The sequence below is a fragment of the Balaenoptera musculus genome, chromosome 6 (genome assembly GCF_009873245.2).
Source record: "Balaenoptera musculus isolate JJ_BM4_2016_0621 chromosome 6, mBalMus1.pri.v3, whole genome shotgun sequence".
NCBI classification, from domain to species: Eukaryota; Metazoa; Chordata; class Mammalia; order Artiodactyla; family Balaenopteridae; genus Balaenoptera; species Balaenoptera musculus.
Genome location: NC_045790.1, coordinates 88,066,772 through 88,086,403, shown reverse-complemented (window position 1 = coordinate 88,086,403; position 19,632 = coordinate 88,066,772). Strand labels below are relative to the sequence as shown.

General features: G+C 38.1%; 1 long non-coding RNA gene across 1 annotated transcript in view; it reads left to right on the top strand.

Moving 5' to 3' along the window:
* Positions 1–10,246, top strand: part of LOC118896758 — an 88,056-nt gene extending 77,810 nt beyond the window's left edge. The window contains exon 4 of the long non-coding RNA XR_005020283.1: positions 10,165–10,246. This is a non-coding gene — a long non-coding RNA (uncharacterized LOC118896758). The remainder of the gene's footprint in view (positions 1–10,164) is intronic.
* Positions 10,247–19,632: the final 9,386 nt, after the last annotated feature.

Below are 19,632 nucleotides of genomic sequence, written 5' to 3'. Positions count from 1 at the left end.
GTCTTCTTCTTGTGTGCCTTTTTTTTTTTTTTTCCAGGGAGGATAATCTTTCCAGGTATCTCCTAGCTCACTTTCCTCACATCTCTTTGGCCAGAATTGGGCCTCGTACCTCCTCTAGGCTCATCCCTGGGAAAAGTGTATGGGGTTTATAGGAGAAAACATTTGAACTTGGTCTTGAGAAAAACTATCGTCTTGATGTAATATATGCAGAGAATAGAAAAACATATCCGTCATTTTCTTTCCAGTGAGTAATTTGTGATCCTCAAAATACATTGCACAATTCCCTTTCATGCTACTAGGTTCCTCTGATGATTTTAGAATCAGAGAAAGAAAACAAGTTATTTCATCTGAGAAATCACCCACTGGGCCAAAGCAAATAAAATAAAGTTTGTGATGTTGTAAAGGAAGATAAGAGTGCAAGAAAACAGGGAATCAAGTGGAAACTGAAAATTTTGAAAAAATCAATTGGAGTTAAAAGAAGATCAGTCAAGAAAGGAAACATTGTAGCGGTAGCTCTGAAGGTTAGGTATTGATAGCACAATCCGTGCTGTTCTTAATGGGTCCTTACAGACACACCAAGAGAGGTGGTAAATGTTGGTGGCAAAGAGTGCTTAAACTCTAATAAAGACAAGTTTCATCTCGTCACTAAGGAATCTAATTTCCATTTCAGAGAGAAGTAGAAAGGGCATTATTCCATAAATAAGTACCTAGGATATTATGTAGTGCTAACTAGGGAAGTAAAGCTAAAGAATATTTCAAGTGAATTTTGGAAAATTCCTAGCTGTATGAGTTCCATAGGCTTTAACCCAGATAAATGAGTTTAATTCCAAAACTCTGCCATTTAATAGCTGGGGTACCTTAAGTCACTTATTTTTATGAGCCTCAGTGTCCTTACTTGTAAAATGGTGCCGATAACAGTATCCTGCAACAAAGAATTGCTGTGATGATCAAATGAGATAATGATGAAACACCCAGCACAGGTTCTAGTGTAGAGCAGGTGCTCAGTAAATAGAAGTTCCCTCCTTTCTCTAGAGCAGTGCCTAACCTACACCAGCCTGGCTGCATCAGTCAGGTTCCAGTCAGGAGACAGGAACTACACAGCGATTTGTATAAGTTTAATGAAAAGAATATTAACAGTAACAGGAGATTTGAGTAACAAGGGAGGAGCTAATAAAGAAGTAAAGAGAACTCTAAAGAACATAGGCAAGGTAGATATAAGGAGTAGTTACTACCACGTAGGGGTATGACAGAGCATCCAATATATTAGAGCCCCCCTTCCACCCCTCCCCCCCATGGCTGAGATCCAGATCTTGTTGAAGAGGGCATGGCCATGACCCGCTGGATGGCAGAAAAGTAGCTGTGGCGATGCACCTGTGGAAGCCACTGGAAGTCCGTACTCTACAGTGCTGAGAAAACTATGCACAGGAAAGTATCTTGCTAGAGGCATTCCACTGCCAAACCACCAGAGAGGGTGCTGGAGGAAGCTGTTTGTCATAGGTGCTGCTCGCCACCGTGCACTGCGGGAGCTCATGTTGGAGGAGACATCTGGGCTGCAGATTCCTGTTGCTGGAGAAACCACAATGCTGCAGGAGCCGGGACTGGAGTTGTGTGCAGTGAAGGAACCAGGCACTGAACAAGCTACACAAACTGCAGGAGCCTATTAGTGGAGCACTCTGAAACCGGAAAAAAAAAACCCTTCCTCCACCATTGATTATCTCCCCAGGACTCTATTGACAAACCTTAGCATTGCCCCTTATATCAAAGAAGAAATAAAGAACCCAACTTCATTTCACAGATCAGGCAATGAAGAGTAGATTTGTAGCTGAGAGGCAACAAAATGATAAAGGCACACTGGCTAACCTAGTTTCCTGTTTGGGGTGCATCAGTGTGGAATCATTCCCTGAATTTATTCAGAGGACTCAGTAAGTGTGAATGGCCAATCAGAGACAGGCTGGCTAGGGAAGGGCCACCTAGGGATGCTGACCGCAACAGGCAGCGGAGGAGACTTTAGTTTCTTTCTCTCCACATCTGTCCTAGCTCCCTGACCTTCCCATGAAGAAGAAACTGCTAATCTTATTCATCAAATTCTAGGCCGTAGATTCATCCATGTTTGCTAATGGGCAGGAATACTGTGCCAAAAATATCAGGAATCCACGTTATATTTTTTCTCTTTCACTTTTTCTCTTTTATGGTACTCTTGGGAGGAACTCTGTTACCTCTGATTTTTTCCACAAAACCTCCTGAGAGTCCTGGTCAGTGTGTCGGGTCCCTTGTACCATGTGGTTGGTCATCAGGTGGTAATACTCCAAAATTTGAATTTAGGCTGGTTGCAGGCAAAAAGCTGCAGACCTCTAACTCAGCTTTGCCAACATTTTGCATTAAGAGTAATTAGGTACTTACCCAGTAATAATGGACTAATATTTGTTTCCCATTGGCTTTGTTCCCTGTGTCTATCTCCCTATAGAATTTTCAGGGATGAGTTATGATTTGCAGAACAGGATTCAGGCATTCCTACATTTTCACAAACACCTTCAAAATTCCATCTTAATTTCTAACAACTGCCATCTTGTTTTTGCAAACAAATGCCTAAAGTGGTTGGCATTTTTAAAATACTTCTTATATACTTACAATCATAAATTACAGAAATATTTATGTAGCAATTTATAGTCTTCAACAGAAATATTTATATAACAACTTTACAAACAACTTCACATGTTTCCTTAGGCTATCTTCACAATTTCTTTATGACATTGTTATTTTTACTCTTATTTTATACCTAAGAAAACTGAAGTTGAGAGGCTAAATATATTTCTCAGTATCACATCATTTTAATAAGGCAAAGTTGGGATCTAGGCACAGGTGTTCTGATTCTTAATCCTATGTTCTTTCAAATAAATAAATAAATACATTTTAAAAAATTCCTGACACTACTATTTATGGAATAGTAGGCACTCCATAAATGTTGACTTTACAGGTCCCTGCCCTCTACTTGTGCTAGCTGCTTTCTTTGTGCAGGAAGTAGATCTGTTAAGGCAGCTTATTTTCAGCTCCCATTGCTATGCTAATGCTAATTATTTAACATCTTGTTCTAAAGGCCAAGATCCCAGTGGAGATCATACACAGGGCTCCTGCTATAATGAGCATGGCTTCCAGTGGTGGGAAAGGATACATTTTGATCTCTTCCTACAGTATTACAGAGTTATGTTGCCATTTGTAATTTTTGTTTATTGGGAAACAAGATAAATTCCCCCAAGTATGTGCTCATGCTGTTTAAACCTCCACACTTGTTTTTAAAGTTCTCAGGAAAAGTAACTCTAAAAAATAGCGTTTTGAACAGCAGGGTCAATTGTTGTAGATAGATTCAGTTAGTAAAAAACAGAGAACATCTGATGCTTTTAAAAGGAGATTTTCCCAAAATACTTACTATTGGAGATTAAGAGCTTTTGAACAATCAGTGTTTACCCACTATTATTGCCAGACTACATTTAAACAGTTCCCAATTCATTCAGGATATATGGCCCACAAAATGTACTTCCTTGGCAGTGTAGGAAACTTGCATTAGTGTTCTATAGAGAAATAGAAAATGAGGAGGCAAGATGCTCTTTTCTTCCTCTCTGTTACCTCTATCAGTGGTACAGCATCCCCAGATGCTCTTCGATTCTGGTAACACTTCTTCCCTTTTGTCCTCTAACCTTTGGCGAGGTATCTGGTTTCGCAGGTATTAATTTCTGGACAACATTCCTCCCCCTACTTTATTCTTCCAGGACTCCTACTCATTTTTGCTCTTCCAACTTTCCAGTGCTAGGGTAACCAATTCCTTTGTTCAAAGCTGCCAAAAGGTTTCTATTTTCCTGATTGAACCTAATTGATAGAGGAAACAGATCAATATGTTGATTTTGAAATGCGTCAAGATCTTAAAAGGAGATAAAGGGTAAAACTAGGTATTCTTTAGATATTGCTATCAAAGCCTTCTTAAAAGTGAATATATGAGTTACAGTCTAAAGTATGAGAAGGAGATAATAGTAAGGAGATCTGAAGGAAGTGTGTTTCAGCCAGAGGGGACCTTCTTTGGATGTTAATTAGTGGTAGTTTGGATTAGAGGGATAGCCGTGGAGGTGAAGTGGGTGGATTCAAGATGTATTTTCAAATAAAATGAAAAAGAATTGTTCATGAAAAAATTAAAAATTGGGGTAAGAGAAGAGCGATAAGAGATGATGTGGTAGGCTGAATAACAGACCCCAAACATATTCAGGTTCTAATCCTTGGAACCTGTGAATATAACTTCATTTGACAAAAGAGAGTGCAGATGTGATTAAGTTTAGCTTCTTGAGATGGAGAGGATTAGCCTGAATTACCTGGATGGGTCCTAAATGGAATCATATGTGTCCTTATCAGAAGGAGATTTGATAGGGCAGAGAAGGAAACCATGTGACCAAAGCACGGGGAGGAAGAGTCAGGGAGAAGATGCTATACACTGGCGTTGAAGATGGAGGATGGGTCACAAGCCAGAAAATAAAGGCAGCGTTTAGAAGCTGGAAAAGGCAAGGAAACAAATTCTCCCTAAAGCCTCTGGAGGAAATGCAGCCCTGCTGACACCTTGATTGTGGCCCAGCGAAATCCATTTTGGACTTCTGACTTCTAGAATGATAAGAAAATTAATTTGTGTTTTTTAAAGCCACCATGTTTGTGGTAATTTGTTAGAGCAGCCCTGGGAAGCCAATATAGATGACTCCCAGAATCTCATTTTGAACAACAGGGTAAGTGTGATACCATTTACTAAAGTGAGAAATATTGGGAAATGAGCGAGCAGGTTTGAAGAGTGGGAAGTATCAAAGAAATATCAAGAGATCATTCTGAACTTGCTAGTCTTAAGATCTATGAGTAACCCAAATTTGAAATGATTAGTTGGCTCTTCAATATTTCCTACTTGGAGCTGGCCGAATTTCCTGGATCAATTGATTGTGGGTTTTCATCACATTTGGGAAATATTCAACCTTATCTCTTCAAGTGTTTGTTCTGTTCCATTATCTCTCTTCTCCTTTTCTGCGACTCCCATTCCAATATGTTAGACTTCTTGATATTACTTGACAAGCCACTGAAGCTCTGTTCATTTTTTTTTTACATTTAAAAATAATCTGCGTCTGAGCTTGGAAATTTCTATTTACCTATCTTCAGTTTCACTGATACATTTCTTCTGAAAACACTTCTTATTTTAATTTCAGATATTGTAGTTTTCAGTTCTTGGGTAGCCATTTGGTTCAATTTTAGTTTCCATATATTTTCTGAAATGTATCTTTACTCATCCATTTTTCCTATTAACTCTTTAATATATCTATAGTAGTCATTTTAAACTTATTGTTTGCTAATTCCAATATCTTCTATGTCTGTGTCCACTTTTATTGGCTGATTTTTCTGTTGAATATAGATCTCAGTTTCCTGCCTCTTTACGTTGCTAGTAATTTTATTGTACATTGAATAATATTTTGCAGAGAGTTTGGATTCTGTAACTTTCCTCTGGAAAATGTTAATTTTAATTTAGCAAGCAATTAAGTTGCTGGTGGACCAACTTGATCCTAAGGTTTTGTTTTTAGTTTTGTTAGAGTGATTGTAATTGAATTTTTTGCTCAGTTCAGGGCATAGACTTTAGCCCTGGGAATGGTCTTTACTACTATAAGATGTGGCCCTTCTGGAGTATCAGTTACAAACCCTAGATTTAATTCCTCTAATTAGGCAGAACTTGAATTCCAAACTGCACCTCCCTAATACCAGGCAGCTAGTAAAATTCCTGTTCAGTGTTTTAGCTTTCCAACTGTTGTTTTCTACTAAGTTCATTAGAATCTCACTCTACACATGTGCAGCTGAATTTTGGAAGAGTTCACACACAGATTTGGGGATCACGCCTTATGTGGTTTCATCCTTTCATGCACTTACCTATCCTCATCAATTTCTAGCAGCCCCAGACTTTGACCTCAGACTTCTGTTTTCTGCTTGAACTCTATCTCCTGTGCACAGGGCAGACTGGAGAGTGCTATCATGGGAAAAGCCAGTTAAATGTGGATCTCACCCAGTGTGTTTCCAATCTGGAAAGTGTAATATCAGCTCCAGTTTCTGCCTGCTCTCAGTTGATATGAAGAGACATAGAAATAGACATAGATATGTTTGTTTGTCCAGAGTTTATAATTGTGATTGGCAGGAAACAGTCCAATATAAACAGCCATACTATCATCAGAATTCTGGCAGTTGGTTGAATCTTGATTTCAGGAAAGAATTCTGAAGCTAATATAGAAATTTATATTTATCAATAGGAGAAATGTCTAGTAAAGTGCTTCTAATTATTGGTTTCACATTACAGTAACCTGACAGTTTTTAATCTATTTGGCCAGATACCCCAAAATCAAATAAATCAGACTTTCTGGAGGTTGGACCCAGGGGTCATTAGTTGTTAAAGCTCCTCAGGTGATTAAACTATGCACTTAGAGTTAAGAACCTCTGATCTTGGAGATAAGCGAGGTAAGAGAAGAAGTAGATTCAGATTTGACAACCAGTATTATTCAGCAAAGAAACTGAGAAGGAACAACCAGAGGAAGGTAGTATCATGAAAGCCAAGAGAGGAGAGTGCTTCTCTAAGCAGGGAGAAGTCATCAAATGTGTTGAATGCTGCTCACAGTTTCAGTTGAGGACAGAAAAGCAATAGTATTTTGCAACATGGTATTTGTTGGTGATAAACATATCACAACAAATGCAAGAGTTTTTAATATTAATTGTGATCAAAGTAGATGAGCAGTATTGAGATATACATACTATGTCTCAGATGTGGATACAAAGAAAACCTTATTTCTGTAACTGCTCTCATCCACCTCATCTTCTATTGTTGCATAGTCATGAAAGAAAAAATTAAACTGCCCCCATAGCTCTCTCTCTTCTAGTTTGAAAGTCTCTTTCAAGTCAAGTCAGCCTCTTTGAGATTCTTAGTCGTGACCACAAGTTGAATCAATTCTGCCCTTTTCCCTCTCCCTTTTCTTTTTTTTTTTTTTTTAATTTTTTATTTTTTTAATGCTATTCTTGTCTGCTTACATTCTTTTTTTATGTATGTATGTATGTATGTATGTATGGCTGTGTTGGGTCTTCGTTTCTGTGCGAGGGCTTTCTCTAGTTGTGGCAAGTGGGGGCCACTCTTCATTGCGGTGCGCGGGCCTCTCACCATCGCAGCCTCTCGTTGCCGAGCACAGGCTCCAGACGCGCAGGCTCAGTAATTGTGGCTCACGGGCTGAGTTGTTCCGCAGCATGTGGGATCCTCCCAGACCAGGGCTCGAACCCGCGTCCCCTGCATTGGCAGGCAGACTCCCAACCACTGCACCACCAGGGAAGCCCCCCTCTCCCTTTTCTATGTATTATGTGGTAGGGGCTGGAGAGACATAAGTTCTTGGGTAGCACACATGCCATCTGCGGTGTTAGGGTTAAGAATGATGGATGTCCTGTGAGTCTTCACTAGATTCCTTATATGCATCCATCACCAACCAATCATTGAGCGAGATACTATGCTTGCCAGCTTCCTTATTCTTGTACCTGCTTTTGAAGTCTGGGGTCACAACTAGAATCTCTGACCTTGAAGTCTCCCAAATCTGTATTCCCTCCTCCAAGCTTCAAGCCTCTGTTGCTTTACAGTTTCCTCATTGTACATCTGAAACCAAGCTAAAGTTTTTAAATAAGGACTTATTAAAGATGAAACTGAAAGTAATGATAAAAGGGAATATAGCAAGTAACATGTAAGTTGTTAACTCATAGAAAAAAATATTAAAGCATATTTATATTAGAAGTCCCAATTAAAGAGATCAAGACTTAGAGAGGTATCTACTAGAGGTTATGCCTCTTTTCTATATTCTGCCTTGATAATTCATCATTTCCTGTTATCTTCCTGGTCCCTTATCTTAGGAACTGCCTGTTCCAAAGATAACTGACTCTGATAACAGCCTTTCAGGGAGATCACCTCTTCATACAATCTATCAGAATGTAATAATTATAATAGAATATAATAATTCCAATACCCACAACAGATGAACACAGTATCAAGTGGCTCATTTTCTTAAGTTTCAAATCTCAAAATATAAAAATATTAAAGTGTTAAATTAAAAAGTGACTGAAAACAAAGTTATTGACATGAAAATTTTGAATATATAAATATGTTCAAAAGCAAAACATACGTTATAATTTGAATAGTATAATTCATTAGTTTGAAAACACAATGCACATTTTTTCAAGGATTCAGAGAATGTTTGTAAAAATTATGTCTTGCTTCAAAGGAAACACACAGAGAATCTGGGACTCACACTAAGTGATCTGTCTCAGCATTCACTGTTGCTGAATGTCTACTTCTTGTCCCTATTTGTGAGGACTCTATTTGCAGGTAGGTTTTTATAAGGCTGATAGGTGTGGGTACTCCAGGTGCTAACTGTGGAGCTGAGACAAACAATACAAGCTGTAGTTTACTACCTGGCCCAAGGTCTACACCTGAGAAAACTTCTTAAGTACGAGTCTAGGGGATAAGTGAATGACTGTAATAAGAGGCTAAAGAATCAAGGAATGCAGAGAAACAAGTTCAAACAATTATAGTGAATTGAAATTATCTAGAACGTTACTACTGAAAATGTGGTCCCTAGACCAGCATCAACAACATTATCTAGGAGCATGTTAGAAATTCAAAATCTCAGACCCCATCAAAGACTTACTGAATCAGCATCTGCATTTTAATAAGACCTCCAGATGATTTGAAGACACAGAGTTCAACAACTGATCTAGGATATAGCTGAAAAAGCAAAGCTAAGTTATGTCGAGTCTAGGGTTATAATTCAATTCTTTTTTTAAATTAATTTTTATTGGAGTATAGTTGCTTTACAATGTTGTGTTAGTTTCTGCTGTACAGCAAAGTGAATCAGTTATATGTATACATACATCCACTTTTTTTTTAGATTTCCTTCCCATTTAGGTCACCACATAGCATTGAGTAGAGTTCTCTGTGCCGTACCGTAGGTTCTCATTTGTTATCTGTTTTATACATAGTAGTGTATATATGTCGATCCCAGTCTCCCAGTTCATCCCACCCCCCTTTCCCCGCCTTGGTAACCATAAGTTTGTTCTCCACATCTGTGACTCTATTTCTGCTTTGCAAATAAGTTCATCTGTACCATATAATTCAATTCTTCATCATTATAAAGCTAACTTGGATAATATTATGATATCAAGGAGTGGGAAATAAAGTCAGAGATGGAAATTCTACTTATTTCAAGTATAAAAAATACTAATGCAATAATTTGGCCTCAGTGTGGCATGTGGTGGTGCAAGGTCAGAGGCAGTAGATGATAAATGTTTACTGGGGGAACGCAAGTCACATAGGAATGAATTTACATTAACTCTAATTCCAGTTATGGAATGTTCGACCTGAAATGCCTCTCCTCTGATGAGAGTCAGTGCTTCTCCTTTGGTTAAGATGGAAGGGAATGAAACTCATTGAGTTTCAAAGGTCCAGGAATAGCAGTGATAGCTCAAAATAAACATTAAATGCTAGTTCAAATATTTGTAGGTAACGGGGATTGAAATTGAAAGCACACTTGGTTAATTATCTAGGGTCTTAAATCCTGAGTTTTATCACACCTAATAAATGAGACTTGAATGAATTGAAAGTCTAATATGACAGCTCCTAAAATCTTACCTTCAAAACAATAGTCAATGTTAAACATCAGGGAAGTTAAATTGAGGCTTGGAGTTGCTTCTCCCTACATAGCTTTTCATAGTCTGACAATTTTCTTCCACTGAATTGACCTTGGTAAAAATTTATTTGCTCATAATTCTGGCTTCTTGATTTCCATATATTCTTTCATCAAGTATTTATTAAACATCTTTTATGTATCAGATAATGAGCTAGGTTCCTGGAATACAGAACTAAGGCCAGTTCCTGACCTTTGGGGAGTCAGAAGTCAGGGATGCATCTACATTAATAGGAAAATATCCTTAATAGTGGCATAAACAGGAAATTATGGAGAAGAGGAGGGGCTGGTGGAAGACTAGAGGGCCAGAGAATATAACTATAGTGAAAAAAAGATTTAATGTGTATAACCTTTATCAATGAAAGAAATGATTAACACTGAATGTCTCTTTTGATAATTTCAGGAACCATGTGAAATAGGTATTAACCTGCTTTTGCAAATGAAGAATCTGAGCCTGAAGGAAGATTAGTAACTTACTCAGGATTTTACAGGCAAGTGGGGACTCAAATGAGAAACCGGGTTTTATAACACTAGAATTCCAGGCCTTCTGCCTAACTAGCCCATGACCCATGACTATTCTAAGTAATAACATATCCAGGAGTAACGTTTTAGGATACTTCAGGATCCTTATCCATTAGCTATGAATGTGGTCCTGCTGAAGGATATATCACCTGATTGATGATTTGGTGTGTTTGGGTGATGTAATAATTTAGACAGGTCCCTCTCACCACCTTGCTTTTCTTTGTTTATCTCTCTGAAAGCTGGTCACTTGTTAAAAAATAACCACCTTCCAATACTCAGGTAAAGATAGCTGAGTGCTTGGATTCCATTGCTAGAATTTTAAAGTATGCTTATTATGTTATTTAAGGTTTATTTATAAGGCATGCATCTACCATGTACAAAATGGTACATTGGGGCTTGTGTGAAAAAACAACATTTCTGATAACCTAGTTGCCCAGGACTACCCCAAATGAACTAAATCAGAATCCCTGGTAGTTGGACCCAAGCATCAGTAGTTGTTAAACCTCCCCAGGTAATTTTAGTGTGCATATGGACAGGATGACTGACTCTAATGTAATGTAAAATGGCTACTGCAAAGACAACAGCTAATTGCTAGTCACTACTTAGCCTAGGCCAGGCAACATGCTAAACTCTTTAATAAGATGGTCTCATTTTCACAACAATCCAGTGAGGAGAGTGGTATTGTTACCCATTATCTTCATTTTTTTACATGAGAGAAATGAGGCTTTCTCAGGGGCTCGTTAGTGTGTCCAAGGTCAGTGGTGAACCCCAAATTTCTGATTCCAGATTCCAGGTCCTAGCCACTAGACTATACTGACTTCCTATAATAAAGCTAAATAGAAGAGAGATGCTTTTGAGGACTCTTTTCTAAAAATTAAATTTGGAGACAGTTGGGGTAAATTTAGTTCAATACTTGAGCACATTATTCTTTGTCCAGTGAAGAAAAGAGAATGAGTAGAGAAAGATGAAAAATTACTTCCAAATGAATGAATGTCCCCTGTTTTATTTCCTTTGAAATTGAGAGAAGTGTTTTGATGCAGACCTATGGATTAAAAAATATACCTAAACAGCCTGTGAGGTTAGCATAGCCCACAGCTAGTATCTGGAAGGAGGCCCCTGTAGCAGATCCCAAGGCAAATACACAGGAGAGCATCTGGTGCCAGCAGAGGGGGCAGCATCTTGTAGAGGGTGGTGATGACATATTTAAGATCATTTAAAAATCAAAATGGAGTAACTATGGTTCAGGCATCCAAAATGGAGCTGTGTGGCCATTGTGGATGTGGTTTCAGACACACTCCTGCATCGCTGAGAACTTGAATTTTTTCTGAACTGTGTCAAACTCAAGAATACCACCAGCAGGTTTTCAAAACAATATCGGCTAGCAGCTGCTAGCTGCATCCTGTAGTTTCAAAGTTTCCTCTACCCTTTGCAACTATGTAACCATTTTAGAGCCCAACCAATCCTTGCTTAACAAGCAATCTTGCCAGCTCCAATCCTAATTCTTGACAAACAATTTATGTAACCTTGTAGGTTTTTTTGCCTTTATAAGCTTCCCTTATTTTGTAGTCTGGTGGAACACAATTCAAGCGCTTCTTGAATCTGTGTCTCCCAGGCTGCAATCCTAACAAACCCCAATCAGGTCTCTCTTTCTGAAATTTTGGTTAATGGTAGAGTAGGTGTATTCAGTGGGGTTCTGGAGTGTCAGAAAAGTATGAGACCTGAGTTGCAGAGCCATGCACATCTCCAAGTTTCATATGCTGAGGAATTATCAATGCATCGATGTAGACTGCCTGCTTAATGTTTGTTTTATATGAGGCCCTATAGCATATTGGTCACCATATATACATAGCATAGAGCCTGAGCTAGGTTCAAATCTTGGCACTAAAATGGAGTATTAATATTAATATTATAGGGTTATTGTGAGAATTACAAAATACAGTGTGTTAAATATATGTTTGGTCTTCATCCCCATTTCTGGCATGCAGTTCCTAAAACACTTGGAATTTCCTAAGTGGTAAGAACAATGAAGGTGTCTTTCATCAGGTTAATAAGGTGATTTTTGGAACTCCCCTAAAGACAGGAGCTGGTTGCCAGGAGAACTAATGTGTGATTAGAGTGTTGAAACTTTCAATCCCTCCCCCCCTGACCTCAGGGGAGGGGAGAAGGGCTAGAGATTGAGTCAATCAGCAATGGCCAGTGATTTGATCAGTCATGCCTGTGTAACGAAGCCTCCATAAAAACCCAACAGGAGGGGTTCTGGAGAGCTCCTGGGTTGGTGAATATCTGGAGATTTGAGGTGAGTGGCATGCTCCAAGAGGGCTTGGAAGCTCAGCACCGTTTTCCCATACTTTGTCCTATGCATCATTTCCATCTGGCTGTTCCTGAGTTATATCCTTTTATAAGAAACTGGTGCTCTAGTAAGTAAAATCTTTCTCAGTTCTGTGAGCTGCTCTAGGAAGTTAATCAAAATCAAGAAGGGGGTCATGGGGACCTCTGATTTATAGCAGTCTGTCAGAATTACAGGTAACAACCTGGACTTGTGACTGACCTCTGAAGTTGGGTAGGAGAAGGGGGACATTCTTTTAGGAATGAGCCCTTGTTACCGAAACTGAACTTGTTCACTTGCCTGAAGTGCAGCAAAACCAATCTACTGTCATCAGGTTGTAGTGAAGGAAAGTACAGCATTTATTTGCACAGTGCCAAGCAAGGAGACTGGACAGCTAATGCTCAGGAGATCCAAACTCCCTGATGACTTAACATACAAGGGTTTTTAAAGGCAACATCGGGGGCAAGTGTCACAGGATACGTGATCAGCACATGGACATTCTTCTGATTGGTTGGTGGTGAGGTAACAAGGTGATGTTTTGGGAATCTTAATCATCAATCTGGTTCCAACCACTCTGGCATCTGTGTGCTTGTGGTTAGCAGTTTCTGTTTAGTGGGAGTCCTGGTTTCCGTAAAACAACTCAAGGATACGAATCATGTTTTTATCTATATCCCTTTAGGAGGAACTAGGAGTCTGTGACTCTATTGTTCAAGCTATTATTACTTTCCTTGCTTAATTGCTTTTCCTTTGTTTCTGCATTTTTTCATGTCTCTAGTCGTTACCAGTTTGAGAAAGCCCTAGGATACTAAAGCTTTTTCTACAGATGAGAAGTGGGGACATGGAGATTCTTGTACCTGGGAGGGCCCTGCAGGGTCCTGCTTGGTTTCACCCTTAACCTGTGAGACCTGATGCTCTCTCCATGTAGATAGTGTGAGTTGAATTGTAGGACACCCAGCTAGTGTTTAAGAATTGTTTATTGGTTGGTTTGGGGAAACCACCCCCCCTCAAAGTGGAATTAGGTCCAGGACCCTTTTTATACTGTGTATCTGTAATATATAAGAATATAGTAATCTTAGATATTAGAATATTAGGCCTAAGATATAGCAAGTCTCAATATGGTTTGGTTGTTTTTCCTTCTATTATCATTCCATTAAATGAAAAATAAACATAACTAATAATAACAGAATAATTTCCTGTATTTTAGTCAAACCCAAAATTTCTGAGAAAGGAGGGGAGAGATGTATCACTTGACAGTTTTCTTTGGAAAAAAATCAGGAAATTCAGGGAAAATTGCATGAGTGTAGATACTACAACTAGACATAATAAGTGTGAGGAGCAGAGTTTAGTGGTTAGGAGAACAGGTGCTGAAGTCACATGATCTACCAATTATTAGCTTTGTGAGCTTGAACAAATGACTTGATGTCTCTGAACTTCAAATACATTATCTTTAAAGTGGGAGTAATAATATTAAATAATTTAGAATTAAATGCATTAGTTTTTATAAAGCTCTGAGAGCAGTGTCTAATATAGTTAGGATATAAGAGTGTATTGAACAAAATAAATATGATATAGAGATGCAAGCTTGTCAGTATGCTTCAAGGGAAGATGTGGTTAATTCTGAACTTTTGATAGGAGTGGCATTTTAGGTAGCCTTGCATATTATTACTGTAAGTTTTTTGCCTTGTACTACAGTGTTTGGTGAGTTGGGATGATCTTTTTGGATGATTCCTATTGCCTATACTAGACGTAAGCCTAAATGACCTCCAATATAAATGGTAAGGGACCTTGTCTCTATGATAAAGACAAGTCCAGAGCTAAATACATGATAGAAATAAACATAAGCCAACTAGAAATCATTTGGCATTTGACTGAAGAGGAGAGTATTTACCTTCCCCTGCCAACCAATGCTCATGTCACTAACCCAGGCTCTCTCAGGATAGGAAAACTTGGCATTCTTATTCTTCCAGCTTTGTGGAAGGAAAGGAGATTCTACAAAGATACAGAATCTCATGGCCCAGGTACTATGGTGGACTGTGTATCCTTGATTCTAACTCATTCTTAGGGAAACATTGACAATGGGGTAGAGAGGGGAACCTGAGCAGGCTTTAGAGGTCAACTTTCCTCTACTTTTGATTATTGCTTTTTACTCGTCTTACCAGCTTAGTTCCAGTGGTTAGCTAGAGACATTGTTGAAACAATTAGGAGAGGAAAAAGATCAGTGGATTATCAGAAAACACCTTCTTACACCTTCATGTGGCTCCGTTATTTTTAACAAGTCACATGCAGTCACACTGTTGGGAAGTCTGGGCAACTAATTTAGGCAATGCGAATGCAGTGACAAGGGCAAAACAGATGTGGGTCCTTCTCTCAGGGAGCAACTGAATAAATTAGACTTCATATTGTGCTGGAGTCAAATCAGTCAGAGAGGAGTTTAAAAAAACAAGACTGCTGCAGAAGAACAAAATTGTCTCAGTCTAAAAAGAGATTTCACCACATAATAAATAATAATGAATTAATAAAAACAAGATTAGCAAGATCACTTACAAAGTCAGAGAGGAAATTTAAATTTTAATACAAATATAATTTTAAGTGAAGAAATATAACTTCTAATCAGATATGCTTGACAAAATTAAGTGTTTAAACTCTTACATTTAAAACATGTAGTCAGACATTCATACTTCTCAGAAAGTCTTACTTTGTTGTACTAATTATTGATAAATACAGAAAAGATCTCTTAACATTGACAAGAAACAAATCATGCACAATTTCATCTTTCAAAAAGCAATTTTCCATCTGGCTAGCATCTTCATTTGTATTCCTGTGGTTGTAAGATGTATATATTCTTGTTCCTTCAATTTCCTGTCTTGCTGAAAAGGAAATTTTCAACAGAGGGTTTGTATTCGAGTACATATGTCCATAAATACGATTTAACCCACATTTTTGCAACTAAAGTATGTCAGTGTAATTAAAATTTCCTAATTTTTATTTCCACAGAGTTTATAGTCTAGCAGGGACCAATTAGACTGGCAGACCATCCCCTTAGGCCATCATGAAAATCCCTTTTGATATTGTCCCCCAAAACCTCTTATATGGGTCAGTACAGGAATTAATTGAGTGACACCCCAAGAGCATACTCTATATTAGAATAAATTATCCAAGTTTCTATTTCCCCTTCTCCTACCTATTCACCAGACAAGCTTATACAAGGTGTGTCAGCTAATAGCAGAGCCCAAATAACACAAAGCCACCAATTTAAAATCCCCCAATTTTGCAACCAAATTTGTACATTTTAACAATATTAACCCTTCATGTTATTATATAAACCTCCAAAAAAAAAAAATAAAATAAACCTCCTTTTACCACAGGGAAATTTGATAGCTGAAATGAAATCTTGTCTCCCTTTTTACAGATAAATTAAAGTCCTAGCTTATGTCTAAAAGCATTTTCTCTCTTGCATTTTCTTCTATTTTACTGAGGTTCAGTCAAAGGAGAGCTCACCTGGATGTCTTGGCAGAGAAATAGGATTTCTTCTTCATCAGTAGCGCCCTGATGAGGGCCTACATTTTCCCACTGGATGTAGTAGATGTCCAGACATGGATGTCTTCCAACTAGAAAACTTTCCTATGTTCTTGTAAAGTTCCAGAGGAACCACAAGACACACAGGAACATTATAGCACCAGTCCCACACTTTCTCCACGAATACTCAGGACCCATGTGGCATTGGAAGCCCCTAAAATCTAAGCAAATTCCCACAAATAAAAGCATTTTCCAAGCAAAAGTGATGTCTCTAAAACACAAAAGATGTTACAAGACAGACCTACATTCTATTACAAATAAAAGATAACTTCAAAGACTTTGTAATAACTGGTAGAACTGAAAAGGAAAAATAAAAAATCTTAAGAAAGAAAACTTTCTTGGATTATTTAGCTTTTCCAGAGTTTCCATCAGTTTCCTGAGTCTAGTGTCTGTGAATTTAACCCTCACATGTGAGAAATCTCTCACTTAGAGCTAATTGTAACACTCTGCTTCTTATATTCTGAGGTGAACAATGGAACAAAAGAAGAAAATAGTAACAACAACAACAAAACCCTGCCCTGCATACATAAATTAGGAGAGGTTTATTAAAATATCCTTATCTTCTTAAATATATATATAATATTCAAAGACTTCTCTTTTTTGTTGCTACCTTTTCTCCTTTTTATTTAGTCCATTGATCTTAATTCATATTTCCCCTTTAGACCAGAGTTCTTGGAATCCCAAGTTTTAATTGAGTGCGATCTCTGACTAGGGCTGGAATTTCCACTCTCTTGTGAGCTGAGAATTTCAGACTTAAAACAAAGACTGGTATAGTTTATGGCCTTACATTTCCTACTTCCCCAAATTCTTGTTTCTCTCTCTCAAATTTTCCATCCTTAGAAGAACCACCTTAGCCATTTGCTGACATTTATGTTACTATGTAACAATAGCTGCATCATCAGCCCCCAACTCCTGAATTCCTTAGACCTTGGATGCTCCCTCCCAGGAAAGATTTCTTCCTGAGTTCACATTTGTCCCTGCTAGAGAAATAGACTTATGAACTAGAGATGGAATTCCTTTTGCTTTCCAAACCTGTATCTTTGGGCCCAGTGCAAGTATTTATATATACTCCTCCCCCAACCTACCTTCTGAAACCTTCTCTATGCAGTTGCAGCCGAAAGACTCCTTGCATCTTCAGTTTATTGTCTACAGAATGAAATCTGACTATACTGACTCTAGAAATCCATTTCTTTTTTACTTTGGTGTCTCTCAACACCCTTTTGAAAAGGCCAGTTGAGATTTTAACACTTCAGTGTGCTTCTTAATTTGATCCATTTCTCCTTGACTGTGTATAAAACTAATGTATGCTGAGTTTGAATGTCTTCCTTCCTTTCTTTTACTATTTCCCACAGCTCATGTTTTAACTGCAAAATCAAAACCTTTTACAAGAGGATTTCCTCGCCCCTAAGTTTCTGATAGTTTTCTTATAAAATGGAAACTCAGTTTTCTGTTGCCAGCCTTCTTACCTGCTGCTTGTAGTAATCCCTTAGTCTATTAGCAATTCTGATAGCAGAGTCACTGTGTTGTTTCCTTCTTAGCAATTGAATTTTTGATAAATGCATTTTTTTTTTCACCTCAGTGCAAGGAGATAGTACAACTTTTATATACTAGTGATTCCCATTTCTCCTTATCTTTACAGATGAACTTCAGAAAAGAACTGTGCTAGAACTCATATTCAGGAATCTGGGTCCCCCAAAATCTATGCTCTTATCAAGATTTAGTAATAAGTGGGTCCCTTAGAACTTGGCTGGCGATAGAGGGGAAAACCAAGACAAAAAGATCCTGGCATAAATACATCAGTCTGAAAGTAAAAGATCTCTATACAGGGGTCCTGATAATTTTGAAGTGAATTTTCCATGATACTGGAAATGAATATGAACACCTAAACCACAATAAGCGGAAGAGTGGCAAAGAATATGTGTTCATAAAAACCCATTTTTTCTCCTCCTGGGATCATAATAAAACCACCTTTGCTAGCCTCCTCTTCAGTTAATGAAGTCTGATCCTTGGGATATGAGTGAAAGTGATGTGTACCACATCCAGGCCTGGCTCATAAAAGCCTTCAGTATGACCCTCCACATGTGCTTGTCTCTTTGCTTATCTGCCATCCAAAGACAGAGGATTCAGTTGAGGCCTCGAAGGCCCTAGGAACAGTGGGGCACACAATAGGAGGAGCCTGGGTTCCTGAGATACTCTGTGGAGCAGAGTACCCACCCTTCTCCATCCTATTGGATTTTGAGGGAGTGAAAAATAAAATTCTATTTTACTAGTCCACTGAGATGTGGAAATTGTTTTATCAGTTAGCCTGCCCTGAATAATACAATAAAGTGAAAATTGATATAAGAACTGTTTTCTGTGTGGAAAGGATGGATTTATTCAGCATTTTCTGACTCAAAACTCAAGTAGCAGTGTCCTGAAATCAAAGCCATTTTAAGATAAAGTGAGTCTCCAGAACTCTTTTTATCTTTTATTTCCTTATTTATTAAAAGAACTACCTAGTGATAACTTATAATTCTTTTTTTTCTTGGAAGATTTTGCTTTTACCTTTTTTCTAGTTTACTGTATATAGTTTATCTCATTTTAACTTTTTTTTCTTGCTATGCTGCACATGTAGGAGTCACCCAATCAAAACTAAAGGTATAAAATTGAATATAATAAAATGTTGAGAACTCAGAAGCTAAAAATACTCTCCAAGCAAATATCTCTAAGAAGCTAATGGTTAACCTGGAAGTTCAGGTTTACTTGTCTCTCTGATAGTGTTCAAAGTGGTGAGGGGGTTGTGAAAATGTCAAAAAGTCACTGAATTAGAAAAGGATTATCAAATATTGCAATAGGAAAAGGAGCTTTTCCCTACTTAGGTCTTGTTCAGAAGATCCACTTTGGATCCAGACCAAAGATGACTGTGGCTTAGCTCCCAAAGTTTAGAGTCACATAAAAAAACAATAAAATTTTGTTTTTATTTCGGTACTTTACATCTCAACATTTTGCCCTTTATTTAATGGATATTCTCATTTGTTCCACCAAAAGATATCGAGTGTAAGTTATGTGTCTTTTAGGATGCCGAAGAGAAGTAGTAGGTATCCAAGTTTTTACTGGCTACCTGTTACCAAAAGTTTGAAGAGAGCACTAATATGAATGGATAACAAAACTATGTGAAGGAATGCTTTACTATTTCCTGGGGCTTTGTCCTTAAGCTCTAATATGGAGCCTAAGTTGCAATGAGATGGACTAGAGTGCAGAACGCTGATGATCCCACAGGCTGAGATTAGGGAGGCTTAATTTTTCTCCTTTCAGATAGGCTTTGCTCTCTTTCTAACACATATCTCAGTATGCCTGAGTGGGTGGATACAGGATGAACCTATTCTCTTGTGGTCCATGACTTAATGCAACCTCCCCACGTATAAAGAACTAAGATGGAACCTGCCATGACTCAGCTCAGAAGCAAAT